Here is a 14,336-nt window from a genome sequence, read left to right as displayed (position 1 = left end):
GTGACTTTGACAAGAAAAAAAAAACTGTCCTCTCTTCTCCTTTTAATGGCTCCAGCTCAGAGTCAAGAGTTTATCGGGAGTCTATCTTTATTTGTATGTCGTCTGGTTAATGTGCAGCGAGGCTGGCGCAGGTCGGGGTGGGTTGCGTGGAGGGGGTGCAAATACGTCGTCACTCTGTCTCAACGGAGGACAGAACGACGTCGAGGGTTTGAGGTTATTGCTCACCTGGCGCCCTTCTAGCGCGCGTATCTGCATTTTATTGCGACAGCGGCGACCGAGCGTCTGTAGACCGCTCGGCAGCCTCGGGCCAGACGTCACTTTGGGTCGGATGATGACGACACTTTTGGACGCGCAATTATAACGCAGCTAAAAGTGTGGAGACGTCAAAGCATGGTTCGAAATAATCGATAGGTATACGGATATACACACAAACTATCTCGAGTGGTTCTTAATTTTGGTTCAATGAAACCTGAGGGGTTCTTGAAGCCTCTGCCACACATTTTTTTTTGTGTGTGTGTAAAAAACTCAACCTAGGTCTTGCAATTTTAATTTATTTTCGTGGCTTTTAATAAATGAGTTTTTCAATGTGTTCAATTTGTTTTTATTTTTCACAAATGAGGAGTTCAATGAATGAGAATGTTGACTGATTGGGTAGGTAATTCCAACAAGGTTAAGAACTATACTGATAGAGAGTGTTGAAATGTCTGATAAAAAGTTCAGTTATGATTGATAGCTACCGTATTTTCTGCACTATAAAGCTGACCATGCGCCCTATTGGATTGGATTTGCCTTTATTAGTCTCGCAGTGGAGAAATTTATATTTCACAGCAGCAAAGTTATGCAAGAGTTACTACAATCCTTAATAATAATACATTTCATTTATAAACGCCTTTCAAAACTCTCAAAGTCACTTTTCAGTCACTGGAGAAGTTTTTCTGTAGGTGAGCAGCGGCAGCCACACGCGCCAGCGTTCACTCAATCCAGAAGTAACTCAAATACATAGAAAGCTAGCTAGCTAATAGATAAACAATTGATAGCCAGCTAGACAGCTAGCTATCTAGCTAGACAACTAGCAATATAACTAATAGATAGCCAGCCATATAGCTCACTAGCCGACCAGTTAGCTAATAAAAAGCTAATAGAAATCAAATACATAGCAAATCATCCTCATGCATGGAAAAGGTTCTAAAATATGTTTTCATTGATGGTGCCTCTTATAATGCGGTGCACCTTATGTATGGAAAAGGTTTTTCAAAAATGTCATTCGTTGAAGGTGCGCCCAGTAGTTGATTGGTTAGCACGCCAGTTTCACAGCGCTGAAGTCGTGAATTCAAGACCTGGTCCGGTCTTCTCTGTGTGGCGTTTGTATGTTTTCCCTGGGCCCGTGTGGGTTATCTCTGGGTAGTCCAGTTTCCTCCCACATTCCCAAAAAAATGCTAATTGAGCACTCAGGGAACACTCAGGCAACACTCATGCTCAGGGCATCGAGAGACGGCGCCAGTACGGTGAGACAGCAACGAGCCGCCTTGGCACAACTCCTGCATCTTCTCACGCGTTGACTATCGCAAAAAATGGCGGCACGTCTTTGTAGACATGCCGCCATTATCGTTGACGAGACGTAAAGTTGTTGTTTGGAAAAATAATTTGCGGAATTTTCAGTTTTTTGATGAGGGTGGAGGTATAGGACTGACTTTATGACTACGGCAATTAGTGTTATTAGAAAAAGTAAATCATGCATGGATGTCAGATTTAGGTGATGTCACAATCAAGTTGCTTTTAATTGGCCTGAAGCGAAGCTACGGAGGAATAATTGGCGTTTCATTTGAGATTTATTAGCCGCCAACCCATTGACCGTTTTTTTTAAACGCTCAATTTATCGCTAATGATCTTGCAGACCTGCAGGATCCTCAAACCTCAGGTCGAGAACCGTGCACGAAACTGCAACCTTTGTGATTGGAGTTGATGGTGCTCAATCATCCTTTGAATTGTTCTGAATATCCAGTTTAAGAGGTTCAATTTATTGATCAATACAGTGCACCTCAAACTAAACACTAGTCAACCATTTTATGATTATTATGATTATTATAAGTAGTAGTCGTAGTACTAGCGGTAGTAGTGGTCCTAGTAGTAGTAGTAGTATTCGTAATAATAATAATATTATTTATTATTATTGTTATTGTTATTGTTGTTGTTGTTGTTATTATTGTTATTATTATTATAAGTAGTAGCAGTACTAGTGGTAGTAGTGGTGGTGGTGGTGGTAGTAGTAGTTATTCGTGTTATTATTATTATTATTATTATTATTATTATTATTATTATAAGTAGCAGTAGTCGTAATAGTAGTCGTACTAGCAGTCGTACTAGTAGTCGTACTAGTAGTAGTAGTCGTAGCAGCAGCAGTAGTAATAATAATAATAATAGTGGTAGTGGTAGGAGTAGTAGCGGTAGTGGTAGTCGTGGTAGCAATAATAATAATAAAAAACTAATAATGATAATTATTATTATTATTATTATTATTATTATTATTATTATTATTATTGTTATTATTATTATTATAAGTAATAGTAGGAGTAGTAGCAGTAGTAGTAGTAGCAGTAGTAGCAATAATAATACTCATAATTATTATTTTTGGATTGGATTTGGATAGGATTTGTCTTTATTAGTCTCACAGTTATTATTATTATTATTATTATTATTAGTAGTAGTAGTAGTAGTAGTAGTAGTAGTAGCAGTACTAGTGGTAGTAGTAGTGGTGGTGGTGGTAGTAGTAGTAGTAATAATAATGATTATTATTATTAGTATTATTCGTGTTATTATTAGTATTATAAGTAGCAGTAGTCGTACTAGTAGTCGTACTAGTAGTTGTACTAGTAGTAGTAGTCGTAGCAGCAGCAGTAGTAATAATAATAATAATAATAATAATAATAATAATAATAATAATAATGATAATAGTGGTAGTGGTAGGAGTAGTAGCGGTAGTGGTAGTCGTGGTAGCAATAATAATAATAAAACTAATAATATTATTATTATTATTATTATTATTATTATTATTATTATAAGTAATAGTAGGAGTAGTCGCAGTAGTAGCAATAATAATACTCATAATTATTATTTATGGATTGGATTTGGATAGGATTTGTCTTTATTAGTCTCACAGTTATTATTATTATTATTATTATTATTATTATTATTATTATTATTATTATTATTATTATTATTATTATTATTATTATTTTATAGCTAGTGTATTGAAGGCTATGGCTAGTCAAACGCCAGTTTTTAAAAAAGGCCTCCAAACGTAATGCTGTTTCTTGACTAAGTTCCAATTCACCAGAAGCAACTCTCCACTCCTCCCTCATCTCGGCCAAAATCTATTTTCTCTAAACTGGTGCAACAGGTTGCGCCCACTTTCGGGTTTAAGCAAGTGACGGGTCAGTGGCGCCATCTGGTGGATCGTTTTTCTTGAATTACAGCATCGAACAACTAAATAATGCAGGGACGTCGGAAACAGAACATCTAGAAACAGTCTCAGGGGCCATCATGTGGGAACCGCTGCACTAGAATAATAATAATGGCACCCTAATAAATCACACAGCAGTACAGTAACTGAATACCCAGCCACGATGTCACCACAAGATACTTTGCGGCCTCTTGTAAAAATAGCGATCATCGGACATTGGTATGTTATTAGGATGGTAGACCAGCAAAAATCAGTAGAAATAGCCATGGATATTCATCTGCATGTTTACTAATTATGACAACAACAAAAAAAATCACATATACTCATTGTAGTATATTCGCACATACATATGACGAGCCCAACTTTCTTCCTTCTGAAGCATGTGTCACTTTTCACAATACAATACAATACATAGGGATTTATACGGCGCTTTAACAGCTGAAGCTGTAACAAAGCGCTTAACATGGACAAGATAGTATCTACAGGAAATAAAGTAGTCACAAAGATAGTGAGAAGCACCAGGGAGTGAAACCAAGACCAAGTCGAATGCCAAAAAAGTACAATTGAGTTTAATCAAAAGTGGATAAATATTTCCAAAAAGTTGGCGGGCCGCATAATTGAATTGTATCGTTTTGTTTAGTACACAGGACAGCAAGGGACTTATCCTGTGACTGTAAAGTGACTTTGAGAGTTTTGAAAGGCGCTTATAAATGAAATGTATTATTATTATTATTATTATTATTATTATTATATTTAATTATTATTATTATTATTATATGTAATTATTATTGTTATTATAAATCGCAAAAGATGTTGGGCCAAACCTCCATTATTCACTCTTGGGCCGAAGGAACTACATTGAAGTGAGATGTCAGAGTTTCATTTCGTCTAATGGGGCGGAGAGTGTTTTGACTTCATTTGCGTCCAGCATCGTAGTACACAACATAGCAAATTACACAATACGCAACAACAAAGTAATCTATTGGTAGCAACATCGGATTAGCCGTCCGCCTCTGAAACGCGTAACGTTATAGCTTGCGGTGAATACGCGGCATGCTGCAGATCCCCCCAACCCGAACCCCCACCCGGCATGCTAGCGCGTGTCAACTCCACGACCGTACTCATCTGTAAATGAGAACTCACCGAGAGTGTTTGAAACATTTGCGAAGGTTTAAAGTGCACAGATGGCAAACACAGTAGACGCGTACAAAGGCAGATGGTAAACAGTAGACTGGAGGTGCTGGATGTAAAGTCCATGAGTGGTGGCGCCCTTTAATCTGCAGCTCCGAGAACACACATAGCTTACCGGCCCTTGAGCCTATGTATTTCTTTCATCAAAGAGATTATTGTTATTGTTGTTATGATTATGATTATGATTATTATCTTACATGAAAGGAGTGCTGTTGGTATAATCTCACTGCTGGTTATTATGAAAAGAGTGCAAGTGATACTGATGATAGATGTATTCAAAACACACACGTACACACACTTGCTTTTCCGTGGCTTTAAATGTGCATTAAACATCAATCTCCACTTGTCGACAATAAAGTCACCCGCTTCAATAGAGCTGAGCTCGGTTGGACAGATGAAATTATCCGTGAATAAAAACAGTGATGGTAATCTGCTCTATGTGGCTCTTTCCTGCTATGCTGAGAAAAAGGAAGCGGTTACTATCGAGTGGATGGATTACTTTATCAGGTTACAGGGTGCGTGAAAAGGTTTAAGAGACCAGTAATAATAACAATAAGTTAAAAAAAAACATTTTAACAGAGAGAAAAAAAAGGTTGCAAAAGTGTGCACACCCTCTTAGAATTGGCCAGGTGACGCTGCAGAATTCACCAATCGCGTTTAACCCCACGGCTAAAAGGAGTTGGTGTCACGCACATGCTGCCGTTTAAAGTGCCTGAGATGAACCCCCCCAAATCGAGCTCAGATGTTTAAGTAGGCTTTTCATCTCATGGTCTCGCCCTGGTTTCCAAACAGCTTGTACAGCTTCTGAGGGATCTTATTGTTGTAACGTTTTCGGACACGTACGGCACAAAAATAATTTCTGAGGTATTAAATATACACAGCGAAGACAGTCATCAAGTGGAGAAAAGATGGCAGCATAAATAGGTATATAGTACAGCATGGCGCAATCATGCAGCATAGCAAACAGTGCGTTTTGATACCCAAGCTCTTAAATCAAGAACGTGCATAAATAATGCCAAGAACAAGGATTATAATTCCAGAAATTCCAGAGAAAGTTATGTAGAGCTGAAAAAAAAACATATTCTAAGCATGTGATAACACCGTTGCTTTGTTTCAATGCGTAACAGAATTGTGGAACAGGAGGAAACTAGGGTGTGTTCTTTTACGGAGCGGCACCACCCTCTAGCGTCCATACTTTGATACTACAAATACTTTTTTTAACAGCATGTTTATTAATACAAGACCAAAACAGATATTTTTACGTTTACTTCAACAATAGTAGTATCTGAATTTACATGTTTGATTTGGTCCTTTAAGAAGCTAATAACTTCATTTATTAGAAAATTAAAACAAAAAAGACAGGGAAATTAAATGCTGGCGATGTCGGGGGTCACATTTTTTTTAGTCACTGCTACTATGGGAGGACAGATAGGATCACTTATTTCCTTACCATGAGTGTGATAAAAATGGTATTTTAACTATGACTTAAGTCTATGCATACATGCAAATTACGCGCACTTAATATATGACATTTTTGAGAATATATTTGCAATGTATGTAAACAAGTATCTGAACTGAACAACAAAGGATGGGAGGGAAGCATACAGCACTGCACTGCATAAAATACTGTATACAATTCACAGATGTGCAAAACTGCTGAACAACAAACCAACATTTAGCGCAACAGCTCATTTTACTTTTAAAATGGGTTTGATTATTTCATGAGCAGGTGCATTTAAATAAAGACACACACTATTTACAAACACATGAAGCGACATTGATACTCTTGTCTGAGTGCAATGAAAACATAAATTTAACCCACATGACTTTTTGAAGGGATCAAGCCCAGGAGGGGAAAAAAAAACAGCAACAATTTGAGATGTCTTACCTGATAAATCCTCCGGCAAGGATGAAGTTACACGGTTGCCTCCACCGGTGCGGTTGTCAATCTTGACGACTTTTACACAGCGGCGATGAGCCGCCCCGCAGCGCCGAGCATTGTCCCAACTCGTACGTGCAGCTAGCGGTGCATCCGCATCTTCTTCATGTCTACGTGGTTGTCATTTGAGGGGGGAAAGAGAAAAAAATGTGAGCTTTGAAAAGGACATCTGACAGCTAAAATATGACAAATAGCAGTTCACACCCACTGCTAATCATCAACATGGGAATTCTAAGGCAATTTCCGCGCTAACGGCGATTTAAAAAGTGGACTGAAAGTCTGACTGAAAACTGAAGTCCTTCCTTATCAATTCAAGCCGTCTGGACTCCAATGTAGCGCCAAGAAAATGCACAAGATGGCGCACATGTTCCATTGGAAATGGGCTGATTTGTCCGCTGGGAATTTGTGTCAACTTACACCTTCTTTATGCGTGTTACCGCAATTGGCTGCAACACACAGCAATTATTATAATTATAAATTAAAAAAAATATAAAAATTATAATTATGCGTTATTTATGTTGCATTCCTTCTAATTTCATGATCAACAAGGTGTTTTCAGATGAAAAAAAGTACCCAAAATGCATTGTGTGTCGCTTTCTCGGTCAGGGGCGTTCCTTCAGTGACGTAACATACGGACTCGTCATCAACTCGAAAACAAGACTTCCGGAATATTCAGCACGAGTCTTAAAATATAGCTATATGCGGTGGAATCTTTGTAAAATGCGCTCAGTAGAAGTCATTTGAAGTGATTTTACAAATTATGGACGCAACTTGTCCTGAGGTGTCGGTTGTCCTTTACGGATTTTTTTTTTTTCCTCTTGACCGATAAGTAGGTGGTCTCGGAAATCAAATACAATGCTGGAAGGCTTCCGCATATTTGTGACAGCGCCATATATCTCTAAACCCGATGTAGCCTCATCCCTTTTTCAACACGATTCCGCATCTGTCCCTGACTAAAAGCAGAAGGCTCACTGGAAAGGAATATGGCATGTGTGGCATCACATCACGTTTTGCACATGCTCACAATATGCTCTTTAGGTGCATTTCACTCACTGGAGCTGCTTCAACAGCGGCCGCAGGATAAGCCTGAACCCCCCAGTCAACCCCTCCACCCACAACCTTGCTCCATTTTTCGGAGGCCTCGGCCCTAGAAGTAGAAATGAGCTGAGTGGAGCAGGAGAAGACAGCCAGTTCTCCTTTCAAGAGCCTAATGGTCGGCAACATCAGCCTCACTTCATACACAATCGCCACCGGCACCTTAAAGACGAGCGCTCCCTGCAGAACGCTGACAAACGCCCCCTAAAATACGCCACAAAATACTCACGCATGGATCACAAATGACAAACTGGACAGATACTGTTCCAAAATGCTAAAAAGAATAGCTCACGTTAGTAAGCCGCTGTGACATTATTTGTAGTTTGAACCATAACAGTCATTTGGAAATTTAAGAAAAAAAATACCAGAATAAACAGTAATTTAAAGGACAACCGACGTCTCCGGACAAGTTGTGTCCATAATTTGTAAAATGGCTTCAAATGACTTCTACTGAGCGTATTTTACAAAGATTCCACCGCATATAACTATATTTTAAGACTCGTGCTGAATATTCCGGAAGTCTTGTTTTTGAGTTGGTGACGAGTCCATATGTGACGTCACTGAAGGAACGCCCCTGACCGAAAAAAAGGACACATTGTAGCAGTCCTTCCATCACGTCAATGCTTGTTTGGTCTGAAAACCTCGTGTTGCACCAGAAAGAGCCAGAAGAGGGCGTCCAAGCTCCATGTAAGGAATGTATCAGCCTGTGGAAACGGGCTGATTCATTCCTCATAGGAGCTCGGTGGTCATTTTCTGCCTCATTTTGGGTGAGACATTTCCCCCCAATGTTGCCTCAAATTGGCACGGAATAAATTATTTAATCGATTGCAAACATGTATGCTTTCCTCTTCAGAACTATTTGAATCATATTCGTAACTGGATGTGTAACAAGAAAGCATATTGTCCGAATCTGAAGCCTTTGTTTTGATTCTGCAGCAATGCAAGACGTCTTAGCGTGACGTCACGAACTGGGGGTGGGACTGTCTGAAAATGCCCAATTCACAGCTCAATTTTTTGCAGATTTTGGACCCTTTAAGTCATTTTCATTGGTGTTTTGCATTTGATTAAAAATATCATACTGCGTGTTTTGGGTATTTTAGATGCGATAAATTTTTTTTTCTGATGTCAGGAAACGAAAAAGTGACGTCAGTTGTCCTTTAAAGGTTTTTTGAAACAGTATAAAATACCACTCGATTGGAATGGGGGTAGTGATTACTTCATGTACCACTAGAGGGGGCCCTCGCATCAGTATTGGTTGCAGAATCACATGAGAAGTGCTAGACTTGACGAAGTTATGTGACAAATCATTTAAAATACATTTATTTAGAAGTGTCAAAGTATGTACTGTAGAAATAAATTATGATATATGTATTCTAGAAAAGTAGATATACCAAAAAACGACTACTTTCCAACAGTGCCATAAAGCAAAACTCCCAAACAACTGAATTTAGCAAATTTTCAAAAATAAAAATATTCCATATGAGAAATGATTCAAGACTATTTCAGGTTCAGAAAATGTGAAAAATAACAATAGCATATTTAGGCAAACTCATGTTTCGGGATAAACAATGAAAATTCTGTGAAAACTGAGGCCTACTTGTTGGGCTACTATTTAAATACTGTACACATCGCCTACTTTGTTAATGGAAAAAAGTTCACACCGTCATCCCAAATTTATTCATGAAAAAAAATACAACGAGCAGTGGCATATTTAACACGAAGCACCAAGTTTTACGTAGGCCATTGCTCTACTTTTTGGACGGTGGGAGGGGGCGACGACGACGACGACGCCAAGGGGTCAACAATCTTACCTGCTGTTTCGGTGAGCAATCGTTTGTTAATCCTTGCATTTTGGTTGTAATGTTTTCGTTTTTTTTAATTTTACTACTGCATTAAATGGATGCCTATTGCAATTATTAAAAAAGCACAAACAAACAAATGTGAGGTTCCTCCACTCGGTTGACGGTCAAACAATTTTACAGAGTGAAACGCAGGTGGCTACTTAATCAGTCTTTAGCTCCTCCCACTACAGGTAAAAACCACCTCACAATTTAAAAAGTCGTCCTTGTGCGTGTTAAAAACATTTCACCCGTCTATTTTTACAATCATACGAATTCAAATACATATATGAACATTTTCCAAAATGTAAAAGCAGAAGAGGCTTTTTTTTGTCGAAATACATCCATAAATGACACACCCTTTCATCGAACGCGCACTTGGTACAGTCCCTCGAGGATATTGAGGAAGCCCAAATATGGCCTTTCAAGTTAAAAGTGAGGAAGTTTGGTCTGGGCGAGAAAACGCCTTCAAACTCGAAAAAGATTTTTTAAAGCAGTTGTGTAATAATTAATAATGTGGTTGATATGAGAAATTTGTGTCGTGGGGGATTTCTGTTAAAAAAAAAACACCGACTGTTGGTCGATCTCTAGTTTCCCCGTGATGAACAGCGCCTCACTGGAATCCCATAAATAAATGTTGCAGTCGTTGTACTCGAGGTAACTTTCTTGGATCAAGCGTGGAGTCATCGTGAGGCCTAAAAACGGTCCCATTTATAATTTCTGATTTTGACAAGAGTCGTAATTTGTGCATTTGAACATGTCGAGGTTTTCAGGTGTCGTGACCCCACCGAGGTGAGACGTGATGGCCCCCAGATCCCACCCCCCACCCCCCTCACCAGCACCCCACACAGGTCTGTGGTTATTACGAGGAGACCACACCACAAGCTTGCCATGTGTGCCTTCCCACTGCCACACTTTTCATATTTAAGGTAATTCAAATAACATCAGGATGCTTTCAGTGACTCACAACCACAAGTACCCAGAGAAAGTGGCCATTTTTCCTACTGTTTCTTTAAGTGAGAGGAAATTCTTATTTGTCATCTCGGTTCCCAATACTGTATTTGAGCAAGAGTTTCGATCAAATTTTAACAACATTTGGTCGTCAAAGCAAGAAAGCCTTAAAAAAAAAATTCAGATGAGTTCATCGTAAAAATAACACTTGCATCTTGGCCGATAAAACGTACCTAATTTTAACGTAGGAAGTTGTCCTTTATAAGAACGTATTGAGTGACTGTTTTAAACTCCCTATGCATTACACAAAACAAACACAAGAGGGCAGCAGATACCAGGAAATGTGTATCATGTCACCAGTTGCCAAGCTTGCAAGCATCCCAATGACGTTGATTCCAATGTGGAGGAATTCTCATTATTTCATGTTAGAGAATGCGAATTTAAAAAAAAAATATTATTTTATATCTAGATTTTTAAAATGAAGGTGAGTATATATATATATATATATATATATATATATATATATATATATATATATATATATATATATATATATATATATATATATATATATATATCATCTTCATTTTTCAAACAATTATTTAAGACTGACCACTGCTTGTGTCTTGCATTAAGGCCTGCATGGGGGGGATGGCAACTGTGATCTGTGTGTGTGTGTGTGTGTGTGTGTGTGTGTGTGTGTGTGTAGTGGTGTTGGCTTGATCAGGAAGTTGGAATGTGGGTCCCCGTGTGTGTGATGTGATTGTTTGCAGGAACATGTCAGCCCCCCCCCACCCTGCCCAACCCGACCACCAAAAGGCCCGCCCAGTCCAACCTGGGGCTGAGGCGTTTTGCTCAGCCTGGAAAAGTGGACCTCTTGTACATCAGTGTGTGTGTGTGTGTGTGTGTGTGTGTGTGTGTGTGTGTGTGTGTGTGTGTGTGTGTGTGTCTTGTATCGTTGCCATGGAGGCGCATCTAGCTTATCACGCTGGTCTTACTGCAGCGGAACAAGGGTGAAGTCACTCGGGGAGGTCAAAGGTCACAGGCCCATGTGTGGCCGGGGCAGGCTGAATTGGAAAGATCAATCAGAAGGAAGATGGGCCGCAGGTCGTTAGTAAAAACATAGCGAATTAATGTCATGTTTGCAGACATGTTTCAAGTGGACATTGTTCTGTTTTGATGCATCCATCATCATTCAGGAACTGGAGTGATTTTTAAAGAGACAGTAATTGACTTTTTTTTTAATACCATATGGATCCTCTCTGAATTTAAGATTAGCCTTTTTTTTATACTGACAAGTAGCATTAGAAACTTGTAAAGTGCAACTCTCAAGCGTCAAATTTGTATTTACTGAAACACAAAGTAAACATGTTGTCATTTAATGCCACGGATTCAATTGCGTAATAATGTTCATATATGGCGCGTGTGGCTGCCGCTGCTCACACGCAGGAAAAATATCCTGTGACTGCAAAGTGTCCTTGAGAGTTTTGAAAGGCGCTTATAAATGAAATGTATCATTATTTTATATTGCATATTCAAATAAAAATAGACATATGTTCTGTATATGTACTGCAATGAAAGTCAACATATACAATACAATATATATTGATTTATATAACAATTGCTAATTTTTGCTCACGTTTCTTTTAGCGCACTAATAAATACAAAAGGGATGTTTAAAAATGTGTCTTTTGAATTATTTTGTCAGTCATATTTCCCAATTAAAAAAGAAAAAAAGAAAAGGACATTATTAAAGTGGAAAATTCGGTAAATAACAATATATAAAAAAAATACTGCAAAATATGCTTATTTTTCTAATGGAAAATTTGCATCTGCATTTTTTTCTTATCAAACAATGTCAGGAAAAAAAGGTACTAAACAAAAGCTGATTTTTTGTGTTGCATCATTGCATTGGCAGGACAAAAAAAAAAAAAATGTGTGCTACTTTAAACAACTTTGTACTTGCAAAACAACAATTAAGGAAAAGGAGATCAAATGCACGATTGTCGTCTCAGTTCTTTCTCGCCGTAAAAAAAGTGGGCAGAACTTTTGCACCATCTCGCTTGCCTGCTAAAGAACAGAAGACGAAAGTGTGAAACGGTGACTTTTTCCCCCTCTCTGGTTTGCACTTTTTTGCCACGGTTTGGCTTTAGTTTGTGGCTATTATTGCAAATGTCAAAAGGAGAAAACAACACTTCTAAAAAATACTCCAATACATGAATAATGAAAATAAAATAAATTAAAAAAACACATTTTATGGTATGTTTTTTTTTCCAGTTTTATGCTTCTTATTACCACAAAAAAAGATGCGGATCTATTTATGCCTGCGATATATACTGACAGGCACAACCATTCCATTAGCTTGTAGTAGACGCGCACATTCCACCATGACGTCCCTGATCCACTGCTGAAAAGGACGCTTTGATCCTTTCCTCTTTCATCTAAAACTGCTTCATGTCACAAAGAGGGTACAGAAAGTGCTGAAGAATGAATGAATCTCTGTGTTGTCATATTTAATTAGTTTTTTTTTTACTTTGTTACTTCCGGGGTGAGTGAACGCTGGCGCATGTGGCTGCCGCTGCTCACCCACAGAAAAAAATATCCAGTAACTGTAAAGTGTCCTTGTGAGTTTTGAAAGGCGCTTATAAATGAAATGTGTTATTATTATTATTATTATTATTATTATTATTAGTAGTAGTAGTAGTAGTAGTAGTAGTAGTAGTAGTAGTAGTAGTAGTATTAGTGTGTCAAATCCTGGCTCTGTTATTATTATTATTATTATTATTATTATTATTATTAAACATATTTAGATGTGATAACACTGCAGTTCATTCATTTTTTTTATTTTTTTTTTGCCCGGCCTTCTATTTTGGCTTGCATGGTGGTGATATTTTTTGCAGGCGGACCCCAGACGACCCCCGTCCCACCCGTCCCACCCTGGAGCCCCAAAAAAGTTCCTGCAAACTGACTGCAAACACACGTCAGAGGACAGACAGCTCAGAAGGTAAGGAGCATCTATTTCACACCCAATGTGCACACGTGTGTGGCGTAATATAAAAACATTAAAAATAAACTGCGAAATATATATATTTTTTTGTAATATAGCCACATCGTGTTATAGCTTTCTTTTTTTTACTTGTTGCTAACCTTTTTTTGGGGGGCAGTGTTGCTTTTAAACGACACGTCACATTTTATATGTGGATTAATTATTGCTTTCGTGGATATGTGAAATGTAACCGTTGCAGTGAGAGGTTAACGTGTTGCCATTTTCTTGGGGTGCGTTTGATTTATATTTATTTGATTATTATATATTTTTTTTTCAATTTTGGATCGGATGCTAATGATTAGCCTGCATCGGTTTTTCACACAGACTGTGAGTTGTTGTGACATTCGCTGAGATCAATACAATACATATTGATTAATATAGCGCTGATACAGATATATATATATATATATATATATACACACATATATATATATATATATATATAGAGAGAGATAAAGTGAACGAGGATAGATTTTGTGCACTTGAAGGCACTTGCTCAAACTACAGAACGTTTTTGTTTTCATTTCCAGGTCATTTTCTATTTGAAACGCGATGTGATATTTTTTTCTTCATCAAATGCATTTTTAGCTAAGCTAATTGTGGCGAAATAGTTTTTGGGCTTAACCTCCAGGATTTGCATATACGTATGCTTTTGTACATACATTTTTTGTATATTTTGCACTGTACACAATTGTTTTTCTGAAACATTTTTTTTGTGCAGTTTGAAGGAAATAAATACATTTAGTTCGCATTTTTAACCATTGTAGGATGAACATTAAAAGAGTGAGTTAATCAGTATATCAATGGTGCTTTTTG

The sequence above is a fragment of the Hippocampus bargibanti genome, linkage group LG18 (genome assembly GCF_051943395.1).
Source record: "Hippocampus bargibanti isolate YZ-2025 linkage group LG18, ASM5194339v1, whole genome shotgun sequence".
Classification (NCBI taxonomy): Eukaryota; Metazoa; Chordata; class Actinopteri; order Syngnathiformes; family Syngnathidae; genus Hippocampus; species Hippocampus bargibanti.
The sequence above is the reverse complement of the archived record's forward strand: the minus strand, read 5'-3'. Positions refer to the sequence as shown.